Source organism: Rattus rattus, chromosome 6, assembly GCF_011064425.1.
Source record: "Rattus rattus isolate New Zealand chromosome 6, Rrattus_CSIRO_v1, whole genome shotgun sequence".
Taxonomy (NCBI): Eukaryota; Metazoa; Chordata; class Mammalia; order Rodentia; family Muridae; genus Rattus; species Rattus rattus.
This window is the reverse complement of record NC_046159.1, coordinates 32,626,002-32,644,385: the sequence shown is the minus strand read 5'-3', so window position 1 is coordinate 32,644,385 and position 18,384 is coordinate 32,626,002. Positions and strand designations below refer to the sequence as shown.

Here is an 18,384-nt window from a genome sequence, read left to right as displayed (position 1 = left end):
TGAAGTGAGTCACTGAAGTTGATAAATTTAGAAGTGGCCTAAAGAGCTCTTAATATCCTGCCTTCAGACACTTGCGAGGAGACTGTGACACGGCAGCCTGGGCTCCAGCTACTCTTGGAGAATGGATAGAGCGGGGTCCCAGTGCGTCCCTTCCCAAGCCTGGGCTTCTCTACTGCAGCCCTTGACCCACAGGAGTCCTAGTTGCCTTCCCTATGCACACAGATACCTGAAACGGGACAAGGCAGCCGCTCCAGTGGGTGCCCACACCACATCTTGTTGCTCAGAGGGCAGCCACAGCCCACAGCTGCTCTCATCCAGGGCACCAAGGGCCACTGCACTTGCCACAGGTCAGGGTACATCCTGGGGTGCAGGCTATGCTCCAGAGAGATATCACCCAAGGATGAGGATGAGGGTGAGGCTCAAGGAGGAGGCACCTCTGCAGTAAGAGCTTCTGCCCTGCCCCACCGTCTCCTTTTGGCCCTTCTCTCCTGAGTGATAGTTCCAGCCAATCCTGTGAAAGGGACACAGCGATGGACGTGCCCTCCCTCCACAGATACCAGCTTCCACCTGCCCCTTCCCATGACCTTGACTCTCAGAGGGACTTTGAACTTGAGAATTTTGAAGTCATCTGGGCCTGAGTCTTTGTTCCAAAATTGAGAAACTAATATCTGATAAGGACTTGTCCAGCATCGCCCAGAGCATCTGTTAATGCCAGGCCATTCCTTCCCAGGTCTCCGCAGCAACCCTCCCTCACCCTTGGTGGCTCATCTCTACCCAGCAGTTAGATGGGCTATGCCAGGACTTCTGATCTCTCCACTCTGTCACTCTGCAGCAGCTGCTGGCAGCCTCCACGAGGCCAGGAGCCAGCTGGGGAAGGGCAGGGTGGTCAGCAGGCTCTGCGGCTTCCTCCGGTGTGGTGGACAGGCAGGGAAACCCTGACTTAGGAGAGCCCCCCTTAACCAGTGGAATCTGGACCAATACCTCCCTCCCCACATACCAAACTCTTTCCTCTGTGAGATTCACAGAACCCCAGACTCACATCACAAAGAGTCCCACACTGGCCAGTGCCTGGACAGGGAGAGGCAGCTACACAATCCTGGATAACCAACATCCTAGGCCTTAGGGATTCCTGATGGGCATTACTTTTTTAAACAGTGTTTATTTTTGCTATTATTTATGGGATTAGAAGAAACTCACTGGATGCTCATGGTGGCACAGTTGCTGGCACTTCTGCTTAAGTGCTTCACTTTTATTTCATTAATCCTTTTTTTTTTTTTTTTTTGAGTTGGAGACTTATCCCTATTTCAAAGGCAGGAGGGTTGAGGCACAGAAAAGTTAAGGAACTTGCAGTAGATCACACAGCAGAGAACCAGAGGGGCAGGCACTGGAATCCCAGAGTGCATGATTTCTGGTTCTCCCTGGACTGGGGTGTTTATTGCTTTGAGCTGGCATTTATTAAGCACCAAGTGTATGCATGCACTCTAACAGAAGCTCTGAGGGGTGAGAACTCTCCAGCTTTAGCGGGAGACAGAGGCTCCTGGGGGTGTGGAAGATAGAGGTTCCTTTGTCCCCTGGGGGTGTCACCTGGCCACCCCTTGCTAAGCCTTTCATCTTGTTCCCTGGATTTTGTTCACTCTATGTTATACCGTACTAAGATGCATGGGTGTTTAAGAAAGCTAAAGTGGTTGAGTGACCCACACCCCAGATGTGTCGAAATGTTGGAGTGGCATCTTAGAGACCACCCATCTCTATGGACATGCCTTGGCACAGTGGACACTCACTGCCCAGGTCGAAGCTGTGAGAACTCAGATATAGAAATGGAGGCTGCACAGCTGATATGGCCAAGTCCAGATTTGACCCCAAGCATCCTGGACCAACCTTCTGTCTCTAACCACTGTGCAACCTACCAGGCTATGAAGATTGCAACCTGCACAATGAAAGCTTGAGAAGACCCAGGAAGGCTGATGCCTCCAAGATTACCAGCAGATCCCTCAGCCCTGTACAACTCGGCAGCTCAGCTCACCAGATCGCCCTTGAGCCCTGGTCCAATGGGGCAGGTGTCCTTGAGAGCCAGGTAGGGCCACCAGATAGCCCCTAGAGTGGCCCTAACAGGGGGTCAAGCCCTCCTGTAAACCCTACCTTCTAAGGTGGCCCAGGGGACACCTACCTCCCCCTTCAGAGATTTGTGCTGCTTAGACCCAGAATGGGGTCATTCACTTGTGGCTCCTTCCACAGGCTCTGTCACACCATTAAAAGACTGAGCTGCAGGATCTTTCTAAACCTCGGACTTCCCTCCTTAGGCTAGGGTTGCCCTTCTGCAGTCACCTTCAGCATACCCAGGCAAGAGCAGGACCCTATTTAGACACATTCTGCAAAGATATCTGAAGTCAATCCCACTTTCAGAGATCAGAATGCTGAGCTCAGAGAAGCCAAGTTCCTGGCCCAAGGTCACACAGCAGTCAATACTGGGCTGGGGTTTCTATTCAAGGCTCTCTGGTGCCATGGAAACTCAGCAGAGTGCTTCCCATGCAGAATCATACCACACACTCACACAACAAGGGAGGGAATATGAAGCCTTGAAAGCTTGCAGGGCAGCAGGAACCCCTGAAAATCCACAATCCCCAGATGCTCTGGTCTTCCCACAGCACCACCATATTTGCATATAACTTACAAGCATTCTCTCAGAGATTTTTTTTTTTTTTTTGGTTGTGGTTGAGACAGGGTCCCATGTATCCCAGGCTATGCAGCCAATGATAACCTTAAACTCCCAATCCCCTTGCTCCCCACCTCCTCAATTCTGGGATAACAGGTGTGTGTCACCGTGTTTGATTTTTATCCTCCCATATCTCCAGGTGACTGATGATATCCAGCCCCACACAGACAGGTCTTATATACGCTATTATTTGGGGTAAAGATACAGAAAACTGCCTGGGATGTTCCGTAAAGACGCAAAACTTCCCTTGACTATTTTGTGAGCGTGCATGTGACATGTGGGGCGTGCGGGCATGTGTGTGTCACGTGTGTGCAGGTGGGCATGCACATGTGCACGTGCCTACGAAAGCTGGGTGTCAACATTGGGAGTTTCCCCACGATTATCTTTTACTTTGTTCTTTGAGTCAGGGTTTCTCACTGAACCTGGAGTCACTAACCTGCTGTTAGACTGGCCATGTGCAAGTCCCAAACGTTTGCTTGTTTCTGCTTTCCTGGTGCTAAGGGGATAGCTGCAAGCAACTGTGTTCAGTTCCACGGGGAGGCTGGGGAACCAGCCACGTCCGGTTTCACGGGGAGGCTGGGATATGAACTCAGGTCCTTATGCTTGCACGGCAGGCATTAGACATAGCCACCTCCCAAACCCACTGAGTGTATCTTAGGCTGCTGCTGTGAATCCAGAGATGCAGAAACCCACGTTCCCAGAGGGCCAACGGCAACAAGGAAACTGCGACGGACTCCCTTTGGCATCCAAGCAATGCATTAAGGTCCCACCTAGACTGTGTCAGGGTGAGCCCTTGACTTGAGTCCCCTTGCCCCCCACTGCCACCCCCACCACCAGGACGATGAGCACTAGTGTGCCCACTCCAAAGAGGTGCAGATGGAGGGTAAACCACTAGTGTCACTACACGCAGCTGAATAGCAGAGCCAATTCCTGAAGATGCGACTTGCAAGAAGCAATCCCCTCCCACGGAGCAAATGGAAGAAACATTTACCAAACACTGAGGACACAGCACAGCTACTCACGAGGGGACCAATCAGTGTGTTAGTACGTGACTATGATCCCAAGGATGAGGACATGGGGGCAGGTGGGGTTTCTTAGGAAGGGACCGTGGCTCTCAACCCACTGTCACATGCTCGTGTCCCATAGCTAAGGCAGGTCCCTCCTCCCTCTGTGAGCAGCACCCGTCTCTGGGGCCCAGGAGCCATTGTCCTTTGGAGTCCTGGCTATGGCCCCCAGCAAAGCTCTGGAAATATGGAGAAATGTGTGTTCAAATCTGCGTTCTCTTACTTGCTGTGTAACTTGGAGGCCATCTTAACCTCTCTGCACCTTGCTTTCTTTAGCTGTAAAGTGGGTGTGAATGATGGAGAAGCCAGTTTTTAGTAGCTGTGAATATTTCCCAGGTCTAGGACCCTCAGGGGGTCTCTACATAATGTTTGTTATCATTCTTGGCCCCAAACCCAGGGCAAGCATGTTTATAGGAGACACTGGGCATAGAGCAGAAAGGGCCTGAAGACAGAGGCAGGGACCAGCCCCATGCTCCAAGCCAAGGAACACTAGGGACTAGAACTACTGCCAGTAGCTAGCAGATAAGTGGGGACAGATTCTCCCAGGCCCCCTCCAGAGGCACCTAGTGGGCAAACCCCACATCAGACTTCTGCCCTCTAGGCCAGGAGTAAAACTTTTCTGTTGTTTTAAGTCATGCAGCTTGTAGGAATTTGTGATGGCACCCGAGAAAGAGCCACAGCCGTGACAGAGACTGTGGCCTCCACCATCAATCTTGCACACCACTTGACATATCTTGGCCTTGCACCCTGATGGGCTCTTATAAGGGATCAGCTTGAGATCACCAGACACCAGCCTAAACGAAGGTACTCACAAAGCCCGTTGTCATGCAGTGGCTTGGGGATCCCAGCTCATCTGACTTGCAGACCAAAGGTTACTTCTTCATCTGTCCTGCCCGTGCCCTGACATCTTGCCTTCTCACTCCCACCACCATGGTCCTTGGCCATGTCTGCAGCTCTCTAGCCCTGTAGAGTCCCAGCTAATGTGTGATATTCTTAAGGCCTTACATCTCTGCAAGCCTCCATCTCGGGGCTCCCTATTGGGCACTGAGGGTGACCTTAACACTCCTGCCAGGGCAGATGCTCAGCTTGCTGCACACACATTCATTTTTACTGTGATCAGACAGCAGTCCTGGGCAGTGCACAGGTTTGCGCAACTCCTATTGACACAACACTGCTAGCCCAGTGAACTCCTGAGCAGTGGCGTCTGCCGTGGTAGGTCCTCCCACCCAGGAGGTCCTCCCAGACACACTCTATGATTCCGCTGTCCTCCGTTCTCATGGTGCCTTGGCAGGACCACACACCCACCCAGCTCCTGTGTCCCTTAAGTCTCTTTCCCGTTAGCCTGTGAAGTGGGCCCTGTTATTCTTCTGCTGTCAGTTGGGGGCCTGCCCTCCTTCCTGCAACCTGGCAGCAGCTTGCTGACTGCCCTGCCAGCTATCATTTCTCTGCGAGCAAGTGAGTGAGCGTCATAGCAGACTCTTAGCTGTTCCTGCCCAGGGGCCTTTCTCCCTAACTACTTCCTCATCTGAGGCTCCCGCTGGGAAGAAGAAATGGACCTCTGCAGGTTCAAGGTTCTGGTTTGGAGGAAGAGCAGGGTGGACCAGGTACCCAGAGTCTAGGCTGAGGGACACCTGCCTCCCACGCTGACCTCAGTGCTCTAGGTAAAGGTGATCACCCCCGTGGCATGTGTGTATGTGACACTCATATGGGTACTGGTAATGCTGGGAGCTGAGGACAATAGGGGGTGCCTTATTCTATATATTTGGGCTCCCAATTTTGACCCTATATATCCTATAGGTTGGCAACACAGTAGTTGAAATTTTTCTCTATAGTTCGCTTTAACCCCTTTGATTATAGAGAGACAAGATTTAAGACAGGAGGGGCCATTTTCCCGAGACCTCTCCAACTTGACATCCAGGCGCACCTAGCCCTCTCCCAGTTCCCTTGAGCTCCTGTGGTACAGGGGAAAGGGTGAGACGGTGAAGCATCTGGAACAGCAGCCTAGATCTCCTGAAGCATTAAGAAAGGGGCCAGACATGGGACTCCCCAACACCCCCTACCCTGTGACTGCTGGCTATCAAGACAAGAGACCCTTCAAGTCCCTCCCTTCCCTTCCCCTCTCTCTTCCTCTGACCTTGGACTTGGCCCTTATTCTGCCTGCGGATCCCGATGCTGTTTCTTTGCACACAGCCTGTGACAGTGTCCCAGCTCTCAAAGAGAGCTGGGACAGGAAACCTGACCACAGGTGAGGAGGCTCGGAGGCAGAGAGCTGCAGTGTGCACCCAAGGTCACACAGGTGGCCAGCAGTGGAGTTTGGGGTTCTCTCTCTTTCATTCTGGAGGCAACACACTGGGACACTCAGGGTGCACATTGGCCACTGTTGCTTCTTTTGTGAGATTTGAAAGAGCCCCGCAGGGCCTCCCAATGCTCTTGACACAGAGCCCAGAGACAGAAAGCCACCCCTGTTGGGGACAGCGTACCTATCACCTCTCAGGTTTCTGTCTTGGGTCTGACCCCATACCAGAGGGGCTAGATGGCTCACAAGGAGGTGCCTGCAGTTCCAGCTGCATGACCTTGGGTGGTGGCTCACCTGAGACCTAGGGACACTAGGATAATTGCACAAAAGTAGTGTGTACAGGGCAGAGAGCTCTGCAGATGCTAGTGGGTGTGACATTTACTCGCATTCCCACTAAGGTTGGGTGACGGGCTCCCACCAAGTGGGGGGGCAGGCTGTGGAGGGGTGGATGTCTTAGGCTTTGCACACTAAATCACAGGTAGCTTTTCTGTCCTCAACTGGACAGAACTTGGGAGGCTACTGAAGGAATTCTGGAGCTCAGATGTCACATGTCAGTGGGCTGGTTTCCTGGTTCCAGAAAGGGCTGGTGGGCTTTCTGGGCTGCTGGTGGTCTGACCAATGGGCAGCCACTGCACCTACCCCCTCCTCTGTCTCCTTTCCTACTTCAGGCAGCTTTCTCTGCAGACCATCAATCACCACAGATGGCCCTGATCAGTCCAATCACAGCCCTCCTGGAACATGGGCTGACCCGCCCCTCAGGCGTTCAGGAAGCGGAGGTGGCCACTCAGGATCCAGTGTCCTTCTGGCCTCTCCTCGCAGTCAGTTCCCCAGGGGCTTTTCCCAGAGCTCACAGGGCCACCTTTGCTTCTTGAAGCTGAGAGGGCAACACAGTGGTCTGCAGAGTTACAGCCGCTATGCCCACTGCTGTCCTACATGTGTCTCTGGCATTCACCTGTGGGCACATTCCAGGGCACTGTGTTGACAGGCATTTGGATGCCGTGCACCTGTCACCTGCACTCCTGGGGGAGCCCTCACATGGGTATATAGCACACTATGATAGCTGCTGCAGGTCCCTGTGTGTGTGAAGGCTGCATGCATGTGGGGGCAGGCTATACTCACTGGGGTGTGCATACTGCGTTTAGAACGGGGTCTTAAGAAGCCAAGAATGTGCCTTGTGTGTACAGGAGCCAGAGTGCATTTGTTGGTACAGGCATTATGTGTTTACATGTATGACCTGAACACGTATGATGCACTCCTTGTGGGTTCTGTATTGACCCGTGTGTACGCTGGAGTGAATCTATGCACAGGCATGCACCCTTGCAAACGGACGAGGTTGGGAAGGTGGATAAATGGAAGGCATTAGTATCCTCTCCTAGTCCTCCTCCCTCTGCGGACACCCCAGACCGCAGCCCCTCCTTGCCACTGCTCCTTCAAGGAAGTTACCAGGCGGAAGCCCCAAGCTCAAAGGCCTGCGCTCCAAGCCCCCTCCTACTGCACACGTCAAAAGAGAATTTCTCCGGATGGCAACCGCCGCTCTGGGAAATGCCCCAAACGTCAGCTCTGCCTCCTCCTAGCGATGTGGAGAGCCATGCCCGGTGGAGGGGAGCCCCTTCTACACTGCTAAGGCACAGCTTCGCAATGAGACCCTCTACTCTGAGCTCTGCTGGTGACTGGCCTACTCATTTACCCTTCTGAAGGTCGAGCCAGGCTCAACCTTTGAGGGGACCTTCCTTGATGGGGGTCGGCCAGCTGCAGGGTCCCCTCCCCACTTAGTATGCGGAGCAGAGGTCAGCTTCTTGGCTTAAAGGGGGTGGCTGGCAGCACCTGACGACTAAAGGAGGGAGGTTTGATCCTGCAGGGAGGAGCCCCAGGTGTCTCAGTACTCAGAGGGGCCACCTAGGCTAGCAGGCTGATGAGGAGCTGGGCTTCCGGGCTTAAAGTGCCAACTCCACCATCCATCTAGCATGACTGCTGCAAAATGGCCTGGCCACCCACTCCTGCCCCTGCCTGCCATGGAGGGGACTTGGGACACATCCCTGCCACCACCTGCCTGGCTCTCCTCATCCAGTAGATCCCTGTATACAGCAGCCCACCGTCAAAGAGACCCTTCATAGGGGCCTCCCCTTGCCTCTTTCCTGGGACACCTTCCAGTACTCTATGTCTCCCAGGGACCAGGCTCAAGGGGAGACTGGTGTTCCTGCTGACCGGCTGCCACCACTAGCCCTTGCATAACATCCTGGGGGCATGTGCAGTCTGGAGGCCACCAGCATCCACCTGAGACCCTGCATCCCCTCTTGCGGGGCTCTTTGGTCCCGTCCCCAGCCCCCACCCCAGCCCCTCACCCTGGAGTGTCCCTCAGCCCGGGCTCCCAAGCATTCCAGGCTGCCTCCAGATAAACAAGCCAAGCTCCTACCACCCCCCTCCTCCCGCCGCCACCATCAGCACTGGGGGAAAAAAAACGGCAAATGCAATCAAATCAAATCAAAATAGGTAAGGGAGGAAGGGGAGAGCGGGGCCGGGCGCTTTTTATTTTTTATTTTCTCATGCTTGGATGAGGGGAGAGATGCCGGTTACTTACTTGGCTAAGGCAATCGCCAGCGATCGGTTCGGGTTCCAGGCGGGCAGCCCGTAATCGCGGTGCGGCAGCTGGCGCCGCGCTGAGCCCAGCCCGCGCGCCCGGTCCCTGCGCAGACTGTACCATCGCGCCTGAGGCTGGGGGGGCGCGGCCGCCGGGGGAGGGGCGCGAGCGCGGACGGAACCACCCTGCGCCTGGGAGCGCGGCTGTGGGCATCGCTCCCACGGGACGCATCCGCGGCCGCCCGCAGAGCCCTAGGGAGAGGCTCGTTCCCCTCGCACAGGAGGCCGTGTCAAGGGCACACGAAGGGGAGGGTCAGAGCCCAGCCCCGGACGAGCAAGGGGGCGGTGAGAGCAAAGGAAGAGGCATTGCTTTTACGTGCCTTCCCAAAGTCACTTCCTACTTTGTTAGATAGGGTCGGGGTTCCAGGCTTCCTGGATGTAGACAGGACGGCACTATACCTGGGAACAAGACTGCACAAGGGAGGACACCTAATGCCTGTGGTGACAGGATCTTTGAAGCTGACTCCCCAGCCAGCTGCCGGATGTTACTATCTATACCATTCTGCAGCCCGACATGCTGCCTGGGTGTGCCCACCTGCCCCAGGGTGGGGATGGGCTTAGTCAGGAGAAACCTCGATGAGGCCATCTCTCTACCGGAGTATTGGCACATTCCCAGTATCTGCCAGGGTATCTGTAATGAGTTGGGGGCGACCACTCTGGAGGCTAACCTCGTCTGTGGACTCCAGAGTGATTCCATTTTGGAGTCCGAGGGAGTCCCACCCAGCTGCTCACTTCCTCCTCCCTCATCTCACAGGGCAGACCTGTGGACTCTTTAATCCCAGACAGGTGGGCCAGATTAGCCGGGTGAGGGGGTCTCATTGAATGAGGTGTGTCCTCACTTCCTCCACTGGCTGAGGTGCCCCTGTAACCATGCCTCCCCACACCTCAGGAGTGGGCATCCTGCTTGGAAGTGTGCATAGCCTATAGAAGGACCTTCAAGGCCAGCGTGTGTTGGAACACTTGTCAGCCTGAGTGGGTGCAGGAGGGGCAAGGCAAGGTGAGAGAAGAGCTCCTAGAACCAGTTCCAGACGAAAGCTGTCTCCTTTCCCACCCCCTACCTCTGCCCACCTAGGAGCCACCCGCCTTTCTGAGAGTCCTGTTGCTGCTCCATCTCCGCCTGGCACGGAATATCAATTTGTCTCGTTAAGCTGAAAGTCTGCACTGCACCAAAATCAGAACCCGCCACGCAGAGGGGCCGAGGAGGGAGAGAGCCAGAGCAGAGCCCAAGGCAGGGAGGGCCCTTAAGCAGGGCCACACCACCATCACCAACACTATTCTTCTTCCTCTAGACTGCTCGGAGGGTCCCATCTACCCCAGCCAAGCAGAGGTGTTCTCTCTCTCTCTCTCTCTCTCTCTCTCTCTCTCTCTCTCTCTCTCTCTCTCTGTGTGTGTGTGTGTGTGTGTGTGTGTGTGTGTATACAGGGGTGGGATGCCAAGACACCACGCGTGTCCAGGTCTGGTAACACCTTCCTAGGGCTCCCATTGAGCAGCCCTGGGCCCCATGAGAGTGAGTCTTGCCTCGTGTCAATAGACCAGGGCTGGGCACCCTCAAAACAGCCTCATTTCTGCTACCTCTTGAAGCTGTAAGATGGGAATACCACCCCTCCTGGGGGTATTCTGGTCACACCTTGGTAAGACTTCCAAGTCAACATGGTCCCTATGTATCCCTTCCCCAACACCAAGGTCCAAGCTGGGAGGCTATAGGCCACCCTGCCCCCACCAGGCTAGAGAAGCCATTAAGGTCCAATGGCTCAGTGAAGCAGGCCCAGAGGGCATCAGGTAAGAGAACTCTGCAGCCCTCTATGAGTATAGGAGTCTGCCACTGTGCCTCCCTGCCTCTGGGGCAAGTCATTTTCTCTAGCGAACAGAGAACCCTGGTGGGGGTAGGGGGGACTGGCTGGGAGCCACCAATTTCCATAGTTATATTCTTTCCTATGTTAGATAAAGAGCGACCAGCAGACCAGGAAATCACAGCTCCTCGTACCCTAGGGGCTACTGTGAACCCTTAGAGGAGAAAACTGGGTGTGGCTGTCAGGGGGATAAGCTACACAGTCACCTGGATAGACTGCCCCTGTGACTGAGGTTGTGTGTCCCAAGCCCAGACTGCCTACAGGTAGGGGGATGACCCACGGAGCCTCCAGTACTTGTCTACCTCGAAGGACTGATCCTGGACTGCCCAGTGACCTCCATGGAGATATACTAGCTTCACTCACAGACACCAAGACTTCCAACTCTGAATCAGTCACAGATTTTGCTTCTTGGTGTCCAAGACCAGCATCTAACAGAAATGGACCCAAATAGCCATCTCCTTGGCAAGCCAGGCTCGGTGTCCATCCATCTCTGAGTCTACATCCCAGTGGCTTCTAGACCCATGGGTTTCTGCTCATCCTGCAAAGCCACACTTGGCTGCTTCTTTGTCAGACAATCCTACTTCATCCCACAGACTCAGCTCATGCCTCTGTCTCATCTCTGACCATATCGTGCTGGTCGTGATGGTCTACAGGTCTGTGCCTCTCACTGGGCTGTGTCTGTATCAGATGGGTCCCTCAGGCTCCATATGCTAGGTGCCAGCATGTTATAGATGCAATAAAGGCCTGGATGAATCACTGCTGTGTGATTTTGGCACCAAGCACCAGACCCAGCAAGACCCTTGGGAACTGAACCTCCTAGAGTACAATGGTGCAGGCTGAGGCTGTAAGGGAAAAGCTACAAATGCTTCTTTTCCTAACCATGTCCTTGAGGGTAGGAGGTAGCCACAGATACCCATCTGCTCCTGCCCTGGACCTTCGGCCACCTCTCCTGGCTATGGCTACTTTTAGGTCACTGTGTTGCCCTGGGGCCGGGGTCTGGGCAAGCTGGGGCATTGAGCAATCAGATAAACAAGGCACCTATCTGTGTTGCAACCCTGGGAGGTTGGACATGACTTGAGGGCCGCCCACAGGGAATAGGGCACATGGATAGGTAACCAGCTGAGAGTGTCACCAACAGTTTTTCATCCAGTCTGAGTTGGCTCATGGTGGACTAACCAGGTCTGAGGGTCAGGGACAGGGCAGAAGTGAGAAGTAGGAAGGTTAGAGAGCAGCGGATGACTCCAGGGTTTGCTTAGTTATGTTGGAATCTAGGACCAGAGCAAGGGGTGAATGGGGGAGAGCCACTTTGCCAAGATCAGTCTGCTGGAGTCACAAGCCAATGGACTCCTCCCTAGGTCACTGGCTTTCCATGAAGAGATAGGAGGTACCCTTGAGGCCCCTGGGCAAGGATCTCAGGGCCACTCTGGTAACATGGCCACTGTCACCAAGAACATCTGTATCCTAGGGGAGAAGTTCCTTCCCAAGGCCTCTTCTGTGCCTGTCTCTGACCTCTACAACTACATGTGGGCCCATTTTACAGAAGAGACAATGGAGTCCTGGGGATCTGGGGACCCAGTAAGAAGTAGAGACAGAAAGTAGACCCAAAGCCAGACCTACACGTGTCCCACTGGGGTCCCAAGCCTTGCCCTCTGATCCTACTAGAAGCTTCTTAAGTCTGAGGCAACAGCCAGGGACTCTGCAGTTGATACCTCTGAGTGGATCAGAATGTATATCCAAGAGTTCATGAGGCCTGGTTCTTCCAAGATCTCCTCAGCTATACCACGGCCTATACCTACCCTCCTGTCACCAGTTTCTCCAAAGCCCTGCAAGCGCTGGAGCTGGATCCTGTCCTCCAGACCCGAGTCCCAAAACTAGCTCACTTTGCCTTTGAGATGATCTTGAGCAAGCAACTCAACATCTCTGGGTCTCAGATAGCTCAACTCCACAGTAGGGAATAGTGCTAGCTACTGGGAAGTGGTGTCAGTCAAGGGAGAACGGCAGTTAACAGACTGAACACAGAACTTGGAGGTCCCTGAGAAACACCCATGGAAATATGAGATGTGGGGTCTCTTGCATCCCCTTTCCCTGGTAGAGCATATTCTTAGATTCTTCCGTAGGGGAGAAGTTGGTAATCCCACCCAGGCCCCCAGTTCCTGGCTTTTGCTTTTAGATCCCTCCATGGGAGGGTGTGGATCTGGCTACTGGTGATCTCCAGTGACTGCCATGGACAGTCGTTGACAACCTATTCACCAGTGCCTTAGGTGCAACACCTAGACACTGTGAAACCCTGGGAGGTGGGTCCTTGCCATAGCCCTATTTTACAGATAAGAAAACCAAGGCAGAGTGAGCTGGAGTAATGAGTCAAAGCCACAGAGACTGGGGACACTGGGACCCAAAAAGCCCAGCCCAGGTGAACCCAGCCTGGGGATCTCACCAAGGTGCCTTTGACTTGCCTGACTTTTGGGGGTGGGCAGAGCTGAGACCTTACTGGGCTTTGAGCTCACAAAGCAATGGAGCCAAGGAGGCCACACAGGAGCGAGTACTGTAGAGCTGGGATGGAGGCCCCCAAGGACTACATGGATGAAGCATCTCAGGCCAGGCTGGCCCCACCTTGTCACTGTGCACAGCCACTTCCCAGCCATTCCCTTGCCCTATGACCTTGATGTTCTTGGTCTCTGCCTGGTCTAGTCTCCTGTCTACCCACCCACCCCCTGCACCCCTGCACCCCTGCTCTAACACTCCCCTTACTCTCTGGCTCCACACCCAGCCTCTTTGCTCCCCAAACACGTCCTTCCCACCCCCTGCCTGGACAACTCCTACTCATCCCTCAGGAGTCCTCTCCAACGGCCCCTCTTGCAAGAGTACTCCCTGCATTTCTCCTCTCCGTTAGCTGGCCTTCCTCTGTTCATGGGTTCATCATCCTAATGTACTCCTGGGGACAGGAACCTGGGTCTCACTTGCCCACGGCAATCGTGATAATAGACACAAAGCCTCAACGGTTATTGATTGAATTAGTGAGTGCGAGTTTGTTGACTAAAAACGCAATCCCTGGAAAAAGGTCTGACAGATGTTTGCCTTTCTTGGTGGCTCTGGAAATGTTCTTTGAACTGGGGCTCTAGTGTAGGAAACTTGCCAATGAATGGGGTTCCCTCTGCGTGCCAAGTTTGGAAAGGATAGAGGGAAACCCCTAAGGGCACTCAGGGGCCCCTTTTTAGAGATGCCTTAACGGTGTCAGGAAGCTTGAGCTCTTGTCTCTAAAAGTCCCATCAGCCACAGATTATAGTCAGTTCTTTGGGTGGTTCAGTCAATGAAGACATCAGTTCTCACCAAATAAAAGGCTCTGTGCTGGTTACTCAAGCGAAGTCCACCGGACTTCGGTCCTCCGGAAGGGTTGGCTTCCTGAAGATAGAGAGTGGGAAGGTGGGAACAGACAGGATGGGCGTGATGAACCATGGACGGCAGGAGAAGGAGGAGGAAGGGAACTGGTCATGTGTCAGGCCCTTCCCTGTGGGATTGCAACACACCAGTTGTCACTTAGTGCTCATCACTGTGGCAGGAACGTTTGGGATTATCAACCTAGAGCCGAGGAACAAGCCCAGAGAAGGTGTGTGGCTTGCCCAGCTGTGTGGCACACTGTGGCAGATTGGACTACAGCCTTCCTTGTCTGGGATCTCTCTGCTCTCTTCAACGGTGGAGGGTGTGGGACATGGAAGAAACTGGGGTTACCTGAGGCAGAATGGTAACAGGTGAGATGGATGGAACTGGCTGCTGAGTGTTGGAGACCCATGGGTAAGAAATTAGGGTGGATGGGGTGTCTGTGTCAAATGGTGGTTGCATAGTAACCTCTTTCTGGTGCTTTCTGAGTGCTAACACACATGCTTCTACACACACTTCACACACACACACACACACACACACACACACACACACACACACACACACCAGCAGCAGCAGCCGCCGCCACCGCTGCCACTGCCCCAGTTTATCTCTACACTGCTTTATTTTATTGATGGAGGAGCAGGGTGGAGTGTGTGGACCCTAAGCCCAGGATTCTATAGATGGGACCAGAACCAGAAATTAGATCCTTTTGGGCTCCCATCCTATGGCTGGGTGGCTCACTCTTCCCCCAGGGAGCAGCCCTTCCCTGCTGTTCAGACCTTCTGTGGACTTTCAGGGGACCCTTTATCCTTCAGGTCTCCATGGTACCCTTGGATGACCAGGGAGCTCATATGGGCACTAAGAGAACAGGGCTGGAGCTGATCTGGCCCAGAGCTCCTGGAGGACTGATTGTGTGGCTCTGGATAAGCCCTCCACCTCTCTGGTCCCAGCTTTCTTTCCAAATGAGAAGTAGAGTTCCACAGAGTTCCCACTTCTCAATTTGCTCACAGACTCAGTATCCACCACATCTGCTTCCCAGATGCTGGGAATTCCTTGGGTGTGGAGGGCACCAGGATGCAGGAGAGTGAGACAGGGCATAGATTGTTGACACAGCATCCGACCTCTGGGGGAGGGCAGAAGGACTCAGTGGCTTCCCTGCAGGGCTATGACTAAGCATAAGATGTGGGATCAGGGGCTGGGTGTTCCAGGCAACTGGAGCAGCCTGTGCAAAGGTCCTGTGGCTGGAAAGCACCATGTGACTCTGAGGCATGGGAAAGGAAGGCTGAAGGACTGGAAGGCAGAGCAATGGTATGGGACAGCCTTGTGACTGCTCTTCAGGTGCCCATTCTTATCCTGGGAATGGGAACCAGAGAAAGGCTACCAAAGGAAAATGAAGCTGAGGTCTGTGCTGCTGTGGATAACCCACTGTCTCCTCAGCAACCACTTCATATCTAGTAGCCAACCCTGCTAGCTTCTCAGTGAGCCAAAGGGCCCTGTGGACAACAGTAGAAACACTAATGGCCGTGCCCAGAGTGTGGAGGTGGGGAGACTGTAGGAGACATGAATATGTGGGAAGTGAGCTGTGAGTAGGACTCTCTAGTCTGGGTACAATGTCCCCCAATGGGGTTTGGACTGGCTCCCATGGTGGCCCTGCTGACACCAGCCTCAAGGAAGCCAGGACAGTTGCTTAGTCTAACTGAGAGTTGACCTGGTTAGAAGCATCACTTCATCCTGGTTCTCCTAAAACCTTCCCCCCTGGGCCCTTCAAGGAAATGTGAGGAAACTCCATTATGCAGATGGTCAGATAGGGGCTCCTGGAGATCAGGGCATTCCAGTCTGCCCAGCATAGTTAGATGTGGGCTGAGTGAGGAGTCCCACACTTCTCCCTACTATAGATCTAGGAGAGGTTTGGCTCCTTCGGATGTTCTGCAAGTGGCCTTGGGGAGCAGAGAGGAACAGAGAGGCAGGGGGAGGACCAGAGCTGGGTCTTCTGCACTGGTTGGTCACAAGAGCTGAGCTGGGTGATACTGATGGAGCCTCACTGGTTTCTTTAAGTTGTCTCTACCAGGTCTCATATGCCTTCCCTAGAGCTGGCTGGGAACTCCTTGTGAGAACTGTGTAGAGCTGGTTCACATGGACACACTGTTCTGCTCCCCTCTTGACCCAGTCTTTCCCTCTTACAGTCTGGGAGTCTGAGGCCAAGCGGGGGCTACTTCCCTTGAGTCACATCAAAGCTAAGGATAGGGGTATAGGGTCGACTCTATGAGGGAACCCAAGCATCCCATGAGGCCACCTTGCTTGAAGCTCATCTTTACTAACCATTGCTCTCCAAAAAGATCTGCACCAGTGAGGTAAGGGCAGGACAGCCTGTTTGAGTACAGGCTGCTGTCACCATCAGTCCACAGCAGGCAGCCCAGGAGGCATGAGTGAGCCATGTGTATACATATGGTATATAATAGGTACTCAGAAAAATCCATCTCATGTCTCCATCTCCACTCTGCCGAAGAAACATCTTGGATTCACGTGGCACCTGGTCTTTGATTTCAAACCAAATGAGATCTAGCCCGAAGTTAACACTGGCTTTGTGTTTCAGCATCAATTAAGTACCTACTGTATGCCTAATGGTACGGGCATTGTCTTCTGGAAGTAGGGCTTATAAATGACTAGGTAACAAAGAGGGAAAGGAGGGGGTCTGCAGTTCCAGAGGAGGTGCTGAGGGTGCCTCTGTCCAGGAGTAGGGAGAGATTCTCTCTTCCCTCTCCTATGGCGCTTTAAGCACACAGAGACTACCTAGAGCTGGAAACTATCTCTTCCATGGCTTGATGGGAGCTCTCAGCTGCCATCCCACAGAAGAACCCATATGTCATCCCCCAAGGAGCATCTAGACCCAACTCGATTCCCAGAACAGTGCTGGCTGGAGGCCATACAGGTCCACTCTAGAGAAACAGCATTGGTGTGTGCAGAGCTCAGCTCAAATCTGGACTCGGCCATGCATTGGCTGTATGGTGCTGGGCAAGTCACTCTACCTGTCTGAGCCCCATTTCTTTATCAGTTGTGCGAAGGAACATCCATCTTAGAGTCTATCCTGGGAATGAACTGAGACTAGAGCTAGAATATTGTCCCTGCTAGATATGGCACGCACAACCTTCTCTGGGACACACAGGTCCCGTCCTGCATGGCAGGACTTAGAGGCAGGCTTGCCCAGTGGGACCCCGGAGTTGCTTGTACAGTTCCCGAGAGCCAGTAGTACCTGCCCGTGACTTCACGAGAGCTCAGACCCTGTTCAGGTGGGGAGCAAGGCCCACAAAGATGACACCTAGAGCTGCCTGTGCTCAGGTACCAGTGATGTGTGGCAACTGGGCTTGGCCTCCATATTCCCGACTGGTTCCTTCCATTTACTCCAGCTTTGGGCTTTGATAGCAGCTGGGGGACCTCCTGCCTTGCTTCTTGATGGTTGACACTCCATCCAAGGCTTCCAGGTGACACTGGTGAGGGACTGCCCTAAGTTAGCCAGTGAAGGCTTCTCTCTCTTCTCTCCACATTCCCCGATTTGCCCCTGAGCCCGAAGTCTCTGCCTTTTCCTCTTGCTTCTAGAGCACTGAGGGTCCCTTATTTAAATCCCCCAGTGTCCCCACCACATGAGATACCCATCATCTTGGTCTCTCCATGCCTTGCTCCCTTTCCTATGGTTCACAAGCCTTCTGGCCCTGGAGTGGGTTCTAATCCAGAGCCTTCCTCTCTGGCATTGGTGCTCTCTGTAAGGCAAGGTGGCACCATGAGTTCTTATGAGTTCTGTGCCTTGGCTGTAGACCACTGTCTTTCCCTCTTTTACCTTCTGCAAAATGGAGGGGAGGGGCTTGCAAGATGGTTGGGTGGTAAAGGCATTTGGTGCTAAACATAATGAACTGAGTTCAATTCCTGGGAGCCACATGGTGGAAGGAAGGAGCCAACTCCTGCAGGTTGTCCTTGCCCCCCCTCAATAAATGATAAATAAATAAATAAATACATAAATAAATAAATGTGTTGTTGTAATAAAGACATTTAAAATGGGGGCAAGGAGTCCCATTTTGTGGAGCTGCACAGAGATCTTGAGACATCTGCGGCTGGGTTTGGGATGGAGAGCACACTGAAGAGCTGCTGGGCTACTCTGAAGGGCAAGGCTGTAGTCTACAGATAATTTAAGATGCATTTTGGGAAAACACATACACATACACACCACACACACACACACACACACACACACACACACACACACATACACACACACCACCACCACCACCACCACCACCACCACCACCCCACTGGAATGTCATTTACAGTCAGCTCCCATGCAGGGCTCTCACTCCTTGCCTGCTCTGCTAAAAATAGCAATTTACAAAGGGCATGGCTACTCCGCCTACCCGAGGTGGCTACAGGGTACAGATTGCATCTCCTTCCATGAAGCCA

The 18,384-nt window shown here is 53.6% G+C and overlaps 1 protein-coding gene across 9 annotated transcripts in view; it reads right to left on the bottom strand.

Moving 5' to 3' along the window:
• The window catches only part of Atp2b2 (ATPase plasma membrane Ca2+ transporting 2), a 310,592-nt gene that overhangs the window by 145,521 nt on the left and 146,687 nt on the right, over window positions 1-18,384 (bottom strand). The window contains exon 1 of one of the 9 annotated variants that reach the window (XM_032905899.1): window positions 8,652-8,764. The exons of the other annotated variants lie outside the window; for them this stretch is intronic. The gene's annotated coding sequence lies outside the window, so the exon portion shown is untranslated. Of the gene's footprint in view, window positions 1-8,651; window positions 8,765-18,384 lie in introns of those variants that run through there. 9 annotated transcript variants of the gene reach the window in all.